Source organism: Notamacropus eugenii, chromosome 4, assembly GCF_028372415.1.
Source record: "Notamacropus eugenii isolate mMacEug1 chromosome 4, mMacEug1.pri_v2, whole genome shotgun sequence".
Classification (NCBI taxonomy): domain Eukaryota; kingdom Metazoa; phylum Chordata; class Mammalia; order Diprotodontia; family Macropodidae; genus Notamacropus; species Notamacropus eugenii.
The window spans coordinates 403,227,730-403,241,512 of NC_092875.1; the positions used below are offsets into that span (position 1 = coordinate 403,227,730).

At 37.0% G+C, this 13,783-nt stretch overlaps 1 protein-coding gene across 1 annotated transcript in view; it reads right to left on the bottom strand.

The window, feature by feature from the left end:
* The window catches only part of RAB3C (RAB3C, member RAS oncogene family), a 379,873-nt gene extending 366,521 nt beyond the window's left edge, over positions 1-13,352 (bottom strand). The window contains exon 1 of the mRNA XM_072605576.1: positions 13,264-13,352. The gene's annotated coding sequence lies outside the window, so the exon portion shown is untranslated. The remainder of the gene's footprint in view (positions 1-13,263) is intronic.
* Positions 13,353-13,783: the final 431 nt, after the last annotated feature.

A 13,783-nucleotide genomic window follows, 5' to 3' on the forward strand; every position in this document is an offset into this window, starting at 1 on the left:
TTCTCCTAGGCATCTCAAAATAAATACATCTAAAGCTGAATTCATTATCTCCACCACCTCCCACCAAAGTCTTCTGACTTCCCACCTTTCCTATTAAGGTCAAAGGTCCTACTGATCAACCAGTCACCCAGGCTCTCAATCTTGATAGCCTCCTTGTCTGTTTGCTCAAACTCACCCAAGATATATAATTGGCTGTCAAATTTTACCTTTTCTACATTCACCACATCACCAGCCTTCCAATATATCCCTTCTCTTCATTTGCTTAACCACATAGTACAAGTATTCACCATCTTCCACCTGAACTATTGCAATAGCTTTCTATTGCCATCCCTGCTTCAAGTCTCTCTCCCCATTTCAGTTCATCCTCCATTCAACTGTCAAAATGACTTTTCTAAAGCACAGGTCTGATCATGTCACCCCACACACTAGATTTCCTTTTTTTTTTCAGATTTATTTATCAGTTTTATTTATCTTTTCAAAGATACTGCCTGTTTATATCTGAACACAATATAGTTTGCACCTTTAGGGATCCATGACTTCACTGGCGTTAGATATGTAAATAGTGTTGGTCCTTTGATTTTTGTTTTTTTCACTTAGTAAATTTCAATAGCTCCTAATTGCTTCCAGGATCAACTCTGGCATTTAAAGTCCCTTATAATTTGGCCCCTTCCTACTTAAACAGTCTTGTACTCCTTCACATGCTCTATGATACAGTTACAATTGCCTACCTCCTGCTCCTCACACATCAAACCATCCCTTGACTTTATGTTCCAGTGCTTGAAATTTCTCTCTCCTAATGTCCACTTCCTAGCTTTCCTGATTACCATCTAGACTTTATGCAAACAAGCTTTAAGAGGTGTGCAGGCTTCTCCTGATCCCACACCCCTTTGGAGTTGCCTCCCATCTGTTCTTAATATAAATTGGATCTCATAGATATTTACATGTTGTCTCTCCTGTTAGAATCTCCTGTTAGATCTGGTTAGCTGCTTGAGAGTAAAAATTGTGATTTTTTTTTTCCTTTTTCTATGTCCCCAAAGTTTAGCACAATCCCTGATGCAAAAGGAGCTTTAATAAATGCTTGTTGACTGACTGATTGATTAACTTTCTGACAGAAGAGTCAGGAAATAGCCCAGCCTCCTTGATGCACATCTTGTTTGTATTTCATGAACTTCAGCCATCTCATTTCCCAGTAGACAGGGGAAAATGAGACAGAGACACAGAAAGGGCCAAAAGAATGGCGTCTGTGACCAGCTCCCTACTTATAATGAAATCATGGTAATACAAAGGCCAGGAAAGAATGCTTTAAAACATGGTAAAAGGTCTATCCAAACACTAACAGGGAATTGAATACCTAAGGAAATTGAAATCAGATGTATTCATGCCTTCCTCCATTTTTCCCCATTTGATACGAAAAAAACTACTCTGTGCCCCCTCCCTGTACCCCTCTATGCCCTCATGTAGCTTTGGGGTGAGTGGACCCTGTCAAGGGATTAATTCAGAAAGTCAAGGGATTGTAGGACTTAAAAAAACATTGAACAAGCAACACTCTGCTTATGTTAGCCTGTATGTTTGCTCATTCTGGTTGCCTTGAAGCCACTGTAATACCCAGGGGACAGAGGTAGGAAGGAGAGCTGGTAATCAGAAAGGGAAGGCCCAGTGGCCAAGGAACAAAATTGGCCTTATTTCCCTCCAACACTTCATGAGGGAAGACAGGAACATGACAACTCAGTAAAGGAAGTAAGCATGGTAGAAGATTTTTCAGTTACCTTAAAGGCACTTGTCTCAATGATAAATGATTCATTTATGATAAAATGATAAATGTTTCAAAGATTGTTTTGAAATACCAGAAGAAATGAATACTGATAAGGACTGCCATTTTGCCAGGGAGATTTACCAAATTCTATCTAAAACAATTTTCTAAGAACTATGATGGAAGCATTGCCCTTTGAAGTATAAAAGAAATGTCACTGGAGCAAAGACTCAAGAATCAGATCCTACTCAGAGGAAGACCACCTTAGTATGTTCACATATTAAATCTTGATTGTAAAATACTTCATATGGGGGAAGATGGCAGATTGGAGCAGCCACCCAGCTGAACTCTCCTAATATTCCCCTCCAAACAACTTTAGAAAAATTCCTCAAATTAACTTTTGGAGCAGCAGAGTCAACAAAAAGTTGGGATGAGATATTTTTCCAGCCTAAGTAAACTTAAGAAGTAAGCAGGAAAAGTCTGTAACACCAGGGTGGAGGTCTGGTAGAGGTCTGTCTGGAGCTATACAATGGGTGGCAACAGCAGCCTCAGCAGCAGAAACTTCAGGAGCTCTCAGCCCAGAGAAAGTGAAGGGGTCAGACAACTCCTCAGAAAGAAATTACAGAGGATACTTTGCTGGCACTGGATACCGCTCGTGCTGACTAGCAACTCTATTGCCTATACACAGTTGTGGGTCACAGTTCCAGGGTGGAAAGGAGTGCTGATAGTCAGACACAAAGGAACAGGGGCTTTGGTAACAGTTCCAAGGCAAAGAGAGCATTAGTGCTTGTGTCCATAGGGGACCATGGGCCCTTCCTGGATAAAGACCAGAGGGCAGAAGAGGACAGCAATGATTGTACCTCTTCCAGAAGAACACCATCTTGGAAACACCTAAAACTTACAGACCCCTAGAACTAGTTCTGAAAACAGCAGCACAAAACACCCGAAGCTTAGGACAATGCCTTCCCATTGCCAGGTGGGCAGAGCCCAACTTTAACATAAAGTTCAAAGTAAAAAAAATAGCTTGGAAAAATTAGGAAACAACAACAATAATAAAAAAGAATTTAATCATATACAGCAGCGGAAGTGGCGGTGGCAGAAAAGACAACAATATAAACTCAAAAAAAGGCAGCAATGTGAAAACAGTTACAAAAAAGTCTCAAAAATGCTAATTGCACTGAAACACAACCAGAATTCCTGAAAAAGCTAAAGAAAGAGATAAGAGCTGTAGGGAGAAAATTGGGAAAAGAAATGAGAATGATGTAATATACTTACGAAAAGAAAATTAACAGCTTGTGTTTTTTAATCACTCTTTGTAGATGATATGATGGTATACTTAGAGAATCAAGTAAAATAAATTACTTGAAACAACTTTAGCAAAGTTGCAAGGTATAAAATAAACCCACATAAATCACTGGCATTTATATATATATGTATATGCATATATGTATATGTATATGTAGATAGATAGATAGATAGATAGATAGATAGATAAATAGATATTACTAACAAAGCCCAAGAGAAATTCCATTTAAAGTCACTGTAGACATTATAAAATATTTGGGAGTCTACCTGCCAGGACAAATGCAGGAACTATAGGAACACAATTACAAAACACTTTTCACACAAATCAAGTCAGATCTAAACAGCTGAAAAAATATCAGATTCTCATGGGTAGGTCAAACTAATACAATAAAAATGACAGTTCTATCTAAATTATTTTACTTATTGACATACCAAAAATTATTTTATAGAACTAGAAAAAATAATGGCAAAATTCATCTGGAACAACTCAAGCTGGAGTTTTGGGGCTTATTAAACAGTAGATTACTATAGTCGTTGGCTACTTACTGTGTCTTGTGCACCTGAAGTATTTCATTGATCGCCTTGTATTTCATAGCCAGTACCAAGAAGTTTTGGTGATTGCTGCTTTATAATACCATTTAAGATCTGGTAGAGCTAAGCCACCTTCTCTTGCATTTCTTTTTCATTAATTCCCTTGATATTCTGGATTATTTGTTCTTCCAAATCATTTTTTCTAGTTCTAGTGTGTGATAAGAACTCACCCTTTAACAAAAACTGCTGTGAAAACTCTAAAATAGTATAGCAGAAATTGGTCATAGACCAACATCTTACACTGTATACCAAGATAAAGTCAAAATGGGTACATGATTTAGATATAAAAGCTGATGATATAAGCAAACGAGGAGAGCAAGGAATAGTTTACCTGTCAGATTTATGAAGAATGAAAGAATTTATGACCAAACAAGAGACAGAGGACATTATGAAATACAAGATGGATAACTTTTATTACATTAAATTGAAAAGTTTTTCACAAAGCCAATGCAATCAAGATTAGAAGGGAAGCAGAAAACTGGGAAGGACCTTTTATAACCCATGTCTCTGCTAAAGACCTCATTTCTAAAATATATAGAGAACTCATTCAAATTTCTAAGATACAAATTATTCTCTGATTGATAAATGGTCAAAGGATATGAACAGGCAGTTTCTGGAGGAAGAAATGAAAACCATCTATAGTCATATGGTGAAATGATCTAAATCACTATTGATTAGAGAAATGCAAATCAAAATGACTCTGAGGTACCATACCACTCCTCTCAGATTGGCTAAGATGACAAAAACAGGAAAATGATAAATGTTGGAGAAGATGAGGGAAAATTCGAACACTAATGCTGGTGAAGTTGTAAACTGATCCAACCATTCTGAAGAGCAATTTATAGGCAAAAGGCTATAAAACTATCTACCCTTTGACCCAGCAATATAACTTCTAGGACTGTATCCCAAAGAGATCATAAAAATGGGAAAGGGTCCCACATGTACAAAAATATTTATAGGAGTTCTCTTTATGGTGGCCAAGAACTGGAAATTGAGGGGATGTCCATCAACTGGGGAATGGCTGAACAAGTTGTGTTATATGAATATAAAGGAATACTATTATTCCATAAGAAATGATGCACAGGTAGACTTCCAAAAAACCTGGAAGGATTTACATGAACTGATGCAGAGTGAAGTAAGCAGAACCAGGAGATCATTGTACACAGTAATGGAAACATTGTGTGATAACTAACTTTGATAGACTTACCTCTTCTTACCAATGCAAGGATCAAAGACAAGTTCAAAAGACTCATAATGGAAAATACTATCCATATCCAGAAAAAGAACTGTGGAGTCTGAGTATAGATCAAGGCATACTATTTGCTCTTTCTGTGTTTTTGTTTGTTTCTTCTTTCTCATGGTTCCTCCCATTAGTTCTAATTCTTCTTTACAACATGACCAAATATGTTTAATAAGAATGAATACGTAGAGTCGATATCAGATTGCATGACATCTTGGGGTGGGAAGGAGGGAGAAAATTTGGAATTCTATATCTTACAGAAGTGAATGTTGAAGACTAAAAATAAATAAATAAATAAAATTTAAACATGAAAACCTCCAGGAATATTATAGCCAAATCCCAGAGATCCCAGGTGAAGGAGAAAACACTTCAAGCAGCCAGAAAGAAACAATTCTAATATCATGTAGCCACCGTGAGGATCAGCACAAAAGATTTAGTGGCTTCCATGTAAGAAGAGTAGAATGTTTGGATATGATAATCCAGAAGACAAAAGAACAAGAATTACAACCAAGAATCACCTACTCAGAAAAATGGAATGTAACCCTTCAGGGGTAAAAATTGATGCTTAATGAAATAGAAGACTTTCAAGTATTTCTGATAAAAACACAAGAGCTGAATAAAAAATCTGACATTCAAACAGAAGACTCAAGAAAATCATTAAAAAGTAAACATGAAAGAGCACATAAGGAACTTAACAAAGTTAAACTATGTACATTGAAAGATGAAACTTTATCATTACTGAGACAGTTAAAATGGGTTTACATAGACAGAGGGCATGGGTAGGAACTAATTATGTTAGAATGATCTCCAAAAAAATGAAGGGATGAAAAAGACAGAAGCACTGAAAGAAGAAGGAAGAGGTTAAATGGAAAAAAATTCATATAAAAGAGCCATGCGAGGAAGAGTTTTCATAATGGAGGGGGAAATGGAGGGGATGGCAGGTGGTGCTTAAACCTCAAGCTCGTTGGAATTGGTTCACAGAAGGAAGAATATTTACACTCTCAGCTGTGTATACAAATATAACTTAATAGGGAAATAGGAGGGGAAGGGCATAAAAGGGGGGGTGATGATAAAGGGGAAGGTAGATTAAGGGTGGCAGTGGTTAGATTTTTAAGAAGGGACAGAATAAAAAGAGAGGAATAAACAGAAGATAATGGTATAGAGCGAAATATACAATAATCATAAATGTGAATGTAAATTGGATGAGCTCACCCATAAAATGGAAGCAGAAAACAGAAAGGATTAGAAACCAGATTCCAACACTATGTTGTTTACAAGAGACACGTTTGAAACAGAACGACACCCACACGAAGTTCAAATAAAGGACTGAAGTAGAATCTAACGTGCTTCAGCTGAAGTAAAAAAAAAAGGCAGAGGTAGCATCATGATGTCAAAGTAAAAGCAAAAATAGACATAATTAAAAGAGATAAGCAGATGAACTACATTTTGCTGCTTAGGCAATGAAGTAATATAAAAAATTTCAAAGCAAGTTTCTCCAATAAAGACTTCACTTCTCAATTATATAATGAGTATAGAACTGAATCACATATATAAAAATAAGAGCCATTCTCCAACGGATAAATGACCAAAGAATATGAGCAGGCAGTTTTTAGAAGAAGAAATGAAAGCTATCAATAGTCACATGAACAAATGCTCCAAATCACTACTGATTAGAGAAGGGCAAATGAAAATAACTCTTACTAGAAATCACTTATCAGAAATCACACGTATCAGAAATCACAAATGCTGTGGATGAGGGAAAAATAGGTACACTAACGAATTGTTGGTGTTGTGAATTAATTGGTCCAAGCATTCTGGAAAGCAATTTAGTGTGCCAAAAGGCTATAAAACTGTATAAAAAGTGTATATACAGCAATATCACTACTTGGTCTATCTTCCAAAGAGATCAAAGAAAAAGGCAAAGGATCTACATGTACAAAAAATATTTATAGCTATTCTTTTTGTAGTGGCAAAGAATTGGACATTGAGGGAATGCTCATCAGTTGGGGAATGACTGGACAAGTTTGGGTTTATGATGATGACAGTACTACCGTACTAAGGAAAATGATGAGGGGTTGGTTTCATAAAAATATGGCAAGACCTTTGTAAACTGATACAAAGTCAAGTGAGTAGAATTATGAAATCATTGTGCACAGTAGCAACATTGCTGTAATGATAATCAACTGTGAAAGACTTGGCTACTCTGATTAATAACTATGATGCAAGACAATTCCAATGGACTCATACTGAAAAAAATACTAACCACATCCAGACAGAGAACTGATGAACTCTCAGTGCAAACTGAAGAATCATTTTCTCACTTTCTTTATTTTTTTTGCGTTTTTTGCAAATTGATAAAGTTTTTAGTTCATTTGTTTGTGCATCCATCCATTCATCCATGCCCCAAATATCTCCTCACTCTAAGACCAACTTTTTCTTCAAATGTAATATAGTAAAAAGAATTTTTTTCTTTGCCATTTTCACATCTCTGATACTTAGTTTCCTCTTCTAAAAAATGAGGGAATTGTATTAAATGATCTCTAAGGACCCTTTCAACACTGATCATCTGAAAACATTCTAGTGTTCCTTTTATCATATAACACATTACTTTTACTTATCTTATGTATTCATCAGCTATTTATATCAATTGTATTTATTTGTTTTTATGTTTTATCACCCTTTTTTGAACATATTCTTGAAAACATGGATAATGTATTATAATCTTCCTACTACCACTGCCATGCAGAGACATGGCAGATAACATAAATCAAGTGCTTAATAAAGTATCATTGAATGAAAGGAGGAAGTAGGTAACTTGAACTTTGGGGGAAATTGATTTATAATGATTAACCCATAAATACTCAAAGGATATATAATTTTGTTGATGTTGATTGCTCTCTGTCAACATAGATCTCAACCCCTCCATAATGTAAGATGGTCTTTGATTGTTGTTGTGGCCAAAGCAGCTGGTCTTGGTATGAGCCTCTCCAAATTAATTAGATTGGTTCTTGTGCAACAGTCATACAGACCAGCACTAACTAGGTCCTTAAGTATGGCCTTTCTAGAATGATAGAATTTGTCAAAACTTTTTCCTCATTAGAATAACCTTCAAGGAATAAGGATCTATGGTCACCTCAATATCATAGTAAAGCCATGAATTAAGAACTTAATGGAGGAATTCTCAGATGATGACAGAAGTCAAGTATCACTGTATATATCTATCTCTCTCTCTGTCTCTCTACTTGTTACCTATCATTCATCCATCTACCTGCCTATATACCTGTCTGTCATCTATCATCATCTATCTCTTCACCTACCTATCTGTCTACCTATCTACCTATTCATTACATTATATAACCATACATATTTGTCTTATGCTCCCTCAGTTTTTTAGTTTAGTGCCAGGTTATCAACGATAACTTGCTGTTGCTCTTATTAATGATGATAACCTCACATGTGCATTTTACACTCACATTTATTTATTCTTTACCATTTGGTGCAAATGGCATGGGGCAGCAAAACAGAACAATCCCCTGTAGAACACGTGGTTGAACTCAATATCCTTTACACAAATCACAAAAAGGTCATGCAAATGTGGCCAAAGGATCCGACAATGACATTTTTAACCCTACAATGAACTATTGTAGAAGTTTTAGATTCCCTTGGTCTCACAATCTAAGTTGCCAATCAACTAATACTAAGCAATGTTCTTTTTTTCTACATCACTATTAGGAAAAGGTTTTAAATGAAAATATAAATGAGAAATATTGTGCAGTTGAAATATGTATGTGTACACTTAGTATAATGTAGCTTTAAAAGTCAATACAGCAAAATATAATATTGTTGTGAGAGAGTAAAACTAAGCCACTGAATTTGCAAATCTTTTTTAAAGAATTCATTAAAACAAAACTTTGTTAAAGGACTATGATGAAAGCAACCAGTTATGTTTGAAAGCTAGTTAATCCCTAACCCTTCAGAACCTAGAGAAATAAAGTTTATTTTCCATTTAAAACTTTCTTTTTGTATTTTACCTAATCTTTTAGTTTTCATTGATTTAATCTTCAGTCTTTTAATCTCCTTGCCAAATGAATACATTTCCTTTTGTTATCTTTACTTGAGACCACAGCTGAAGAGCTTGAGTAAATCCCTCAGTTACAGTTAGTTTTATCCGTTATCAGAGTCTATGGAGTGCGAACAAACGGTATTCATTTTCCACCCCATACTGCATGAGCAGGTGTTAAGCAGATATGGAAACCCAACAAAAAACACTAAAGAATGGATACTTTTTTGAGACAGGCAGTTAGGTTTCTTTTTTGTTTTGGCACAGAGCACAGGCATTAGGAGGGAGGAAGCTGTTATTTTCCTAAGATAACTATCACAAGAGTTCTCTACTTGTTTGGCTAATGTTAATGGATCACCAGTTTTTCTCCATCAATGCATAGGATCCTTGATTTTGTAGCAGTAACCCTCTCTTTTCATTTATTGTATTTACCTATATTCTTTTCTATCAAGTGACTCTTCTGCTATCTGCCCTACTGTGCTTGTGTGTTAGGGTTACTTATTTGTGGTCTGTCCATTCTTAAAGAGTACCACGACATCAAGAAGATGATGCCAGGCCTAGCAAGTGAATTGGATTTAAGTGAGAGATGGATATGCAAAGCACTAGCCTTACCTTCTCCTCCAGAGTCATCTGGGTCCAGTGGCCAGATATAAATTAGGATGACAGGAGATGGCTCACAGGTTACCCATTTAAGAGTAGAAATAAGACCTTATATAGGCATACATTTTACCTACTTGATGGGAACACATGAAGCTCAAGGAGAAGCCAAAATTGATAGTTATTGATAGCCAGAATTGTAAATTTGGCTATATGTGAGTAGAGATTGCTTTTATCCACCAACAGATGTCATTAGCTATCTTACCCAAAGTAAATGTATGACACATTGCTCAATAAAATATTAAAATGTCTTTTTAAGACACTACCTCCTCTGAGTCCTCCTTTCCTTTACTCTAGGCATCTAGTATCTCCAGTTGACCAAGGCTCTCCACTGAAGTACTCCCATCTATTCCAATCCTCCCCCAAAGTAGTTCATGAGTACAATGGTTGCTAAGGGATTGGTACATCAAATTCCCTATGAGAATGTACATTTTGAAATTTCATTTTAGTTTTATATTTTAAATTAATGTTTTGCATTTATATCATATTTATTTCCCAATACAGCCCCCCCCCCCCACTCCTCCATACTCCTCATCCCCAAACACACACCCAAATACTCAGTTACAAGAGAGCACTGGCACTGGTTTTGGCCCTTGTGTTTGGTTAAGAGTAAATAAGCTTTGAATGGATCTCTGACTGCCATTCAAATTATAATTACATTAATTAGAAGAAATCTCTGCTGTAAAATATTGCTAGGACTTTCCATTAGATTCCTCATTAGATTGTTCTTGAAATATTTTATTTCCCTTGAAATGAAGAAAAATGTTAGGCAAAACCAAGAAACCCAGTGACCCATATCTGAAGTCCTATGCAATGTGCTTCAGCTATAGTCACCTACTTCTCCAAGGAACCAAGGAAAGTGCATTTCTTTATTTCTTCCTCATGGCCCAAGTTAGTCATTTTGATTACTTAGCATTAAGTTTTCCTTTAGTTTTTTTAAAAAAATTTATGTTATTGTTGCTTAATGTGGTTTTCCTTATGTTTCTTACTTCACTCTGTAAAAGTTTCTGTCCTTAAACATTCCTATGAATTTCTCATGTTCATCATTTTTATAGACAGTTATATGGGATTATGATGGTATGCCATACAGTTTTTTTTTTCAGCCAATCCTCAAGCGATACTTTGTTTCTAGTTCTTTGCTACCATGTCAGGTACATGCAGGGCCTTCCTATGGACTCTACCAAGAACCCATGGAAACTTTATTCTCAGAGAATGACTCGATAACAGAGGGAATTTCAGATACTAGGTCACTGGAGACAATAGGAGATGATATTTCTGGACAATATATTATCTAATCAGCTACATAATTTGTCTTGTAACCAACCCCAGCTGCAACAACACACATACAGGCACACATACCATGTCATTTTATTAAAATAATAACTCTAGGGTTTGGTTTTGTTTTTAAAATTTGTGATAACTGAGACTTTTAAAAAGTTTCCAGTTTACTTCAAGGGAATATCTTATACTGGCTAAGAGGAAATACTATGATTTAATAGAAAGAATATCAAAAGTGTATCAGAAGGCCTGGGTTTGAACCTGGCCTTGCCAATTAATAGCTATGTGCTCTTTAGACCTCTGGGCCTCAGTTTTCCCACTTATAAATTGAAGTGATTGGAGTATATGATCAATCCTTAAGATACCCCATAGCTCTAAATGCTATGAATTAAAAAAATTCTACCTCCCAGTGCATGTCACCCCCTTTATCTCTGAAACCATTACCAGTGTTCCGATTAGGAAAGAACACCTTAATGACCAAAGGGAGAAGTTCATGTCCCATATGGATAACTTGATAATGGCTACTGAATATCACTTTATACTGAAGGTACATATGTAGGAGTCACTATGTGGTGTGAGTCACCCCAAAGCAACTGCACATGCCTGATTTAAAACAATATTTCAGTGTCCCTTCAGAACCAGATCTTAGATTCAGACAGAATGATACAACTGGACAAAGGGATCTGGACTCTTAGCAAATCCTTCAGACCTCTGAGTCTCTAAAAACTCATTTTGGTTAATGTTTTTAATTTTTAACAGGTCAGATTCAACTCCTTTGAAAACAGTGGACACTACTTGCCAACTGCCTAGGCTTCAGAAAGAGGAAGAAGAGAAGTCAATGAAAACAGGTCTATGGTCTGCACTTGAGAACAGTCTAGCTAGAAAGGAGGTGACTGCAGTGATTTGACTTCTGCTGGTTTATACACATAAAGTAGAATGGGGTAGGAGGAGGATATTCTGGACATTTGTGGAACTGATTGCACTTTTTTCATGTGATTAAATAAATAGCAGCAGTCTTCTGACCACCGAATGTTCTAGCAAGTGTGCTGCTGTCATAGGAATTTGGTAGAATTGCTTTGAAAATGTCTTCCTATATTCAATGAGAGCTTAACTTGTATTGACTAAAATCACATCGTAAGTTTAGGAGTCTGGTTTTTTAGGTGATCAGATGTTCGATTTTAGGCAGGACAGCCCTAACTATGGCACACAGACAAGTGTCTTAAAGCAGACAGTCTTAAACTTAAAAAAATAGAATAAATCTATTCTCTATAGATAGATTTCAGGGCTCTGTGAACTTGGATTAAAAATTTGTATCACTAACCTCTAATAGAACTTTAGGTTTTTCTTTAATTATTTAAAAGCATTATTCCGAGAAGAGGTCCGTAGGCTTCACCTGATTGCCAAGGGGGTCTTTGGCAACAATAAGTTGAAGAACCCCTGTAAAATCACTCAGGACAGATGGGGAAGCCTATTTGTCCAGGTGGACACCAAAAGTCACCTCAGCCTCTTAGAATCCCTGCCCTGCCTCTTCCAAATCTGATACTTGATTCTGCCTTTACCCTAAGAGATTACCAAGGCTTTAGCTGTTGAAATCATTGTCTAGTCCAATTATCTCTCCCCTTGGAGGGCAGCCACCCAAACCGGCAAGGGGCAGGTATCAGTTAGGAGAGGAGAAGGTAGGAAGGTTAGCAGAGAGTTGGTGGAGGAGAGGAAGCAAAGAAGGAAAAAAATAAGGGAGTTGAGCCCTATGCTCCTTCTGTTCCTGCTTCACATCAGTGATATGAGGCTTGCCTGTGGAGCAAAGGTGTGAGGAATAAAGAGCATCTACCCCACACAACAGTCTTCACCTTCTGCTGCTCTTTAAGTTACCATTTTAGGCGTGGGGTGGGGAGAGGGGGAGAGCACCATCATAGCGCTATGGCATCATTCATTTCTTCCATCTCTCCCTTTCTGGACTTGCTCATTCATCCCAAACTGAGTCCACACTGGCAGATCTAAAAGGCTTCCCCGGAGGTGGAGTTGGCCATGATCCCATGTAGTTTATCATTCTCAGGTCCTACAGGTAACTCCTAAATGGGAGAAATATGCTTCTGAGTCTCTGCTGCTCAGCTTCCTACAAATGAGCCATAACTCATAAAGGTTTAATATTTACTAAACGAGAAGGCAAAAGCAAGAAAAATCACAACATACCGCTAAATGGGAGGCAAAAGCAGGAGTTATCAAAACATAAGAGTCCATGCATAAACCTGTATCTTGAGAGGTAGCATAGAGAGAAGAGTGGGTACAAATATTCACAGAGGGGTGGGAGTAGTGAAACTCATGTGTCCAAGGTAACTCACAATTCTGGACTGGCCTCTTTTAAGAAACAGCACCATTTATCACCTGTTAGGCAAGATCACTTCTCTACAGAGACTCTCTGTTTTCCCACTGGACCAGCCAGACAGCTGTTGCTTCTTCAGGCTCCTGAAGCTGGGTCAAGTACTTCTAGCTAACAGCAACTGGAAACCTGGGGTCAGTTAAACTTCCTACTAGGCTTGTTCCCTCTTCTAGGTTCTAAGATAGTTTAACACTCCTTGAAAAACAATTCTCGTAAATCCTGTAATATGCAAAACTTAAAATGTTCTCTATTGACTTTTGAAGTGTGTTTCCTTCCTTTGAAGTGTATCTGATTTAAAGGAAGCTGGGGCAGGGGTTCTAAGGGGCTGAGGTAACTTCCTGTGCCCACCTGGACAAATAGGCTTCCTATTCATCCTGACTGATTCTACAGAGGTTCCTCAATTTATTGGTGCCAAAGACCGCCTTGGCAGTCTGGTGAAATCTGTGGGCTTCTTCTTAGAAATAATGCTTTTAAGTAATTGAAAGGAAATGCTAAAGTTCACTTAGAGTCTAGTGAGGCAAATTT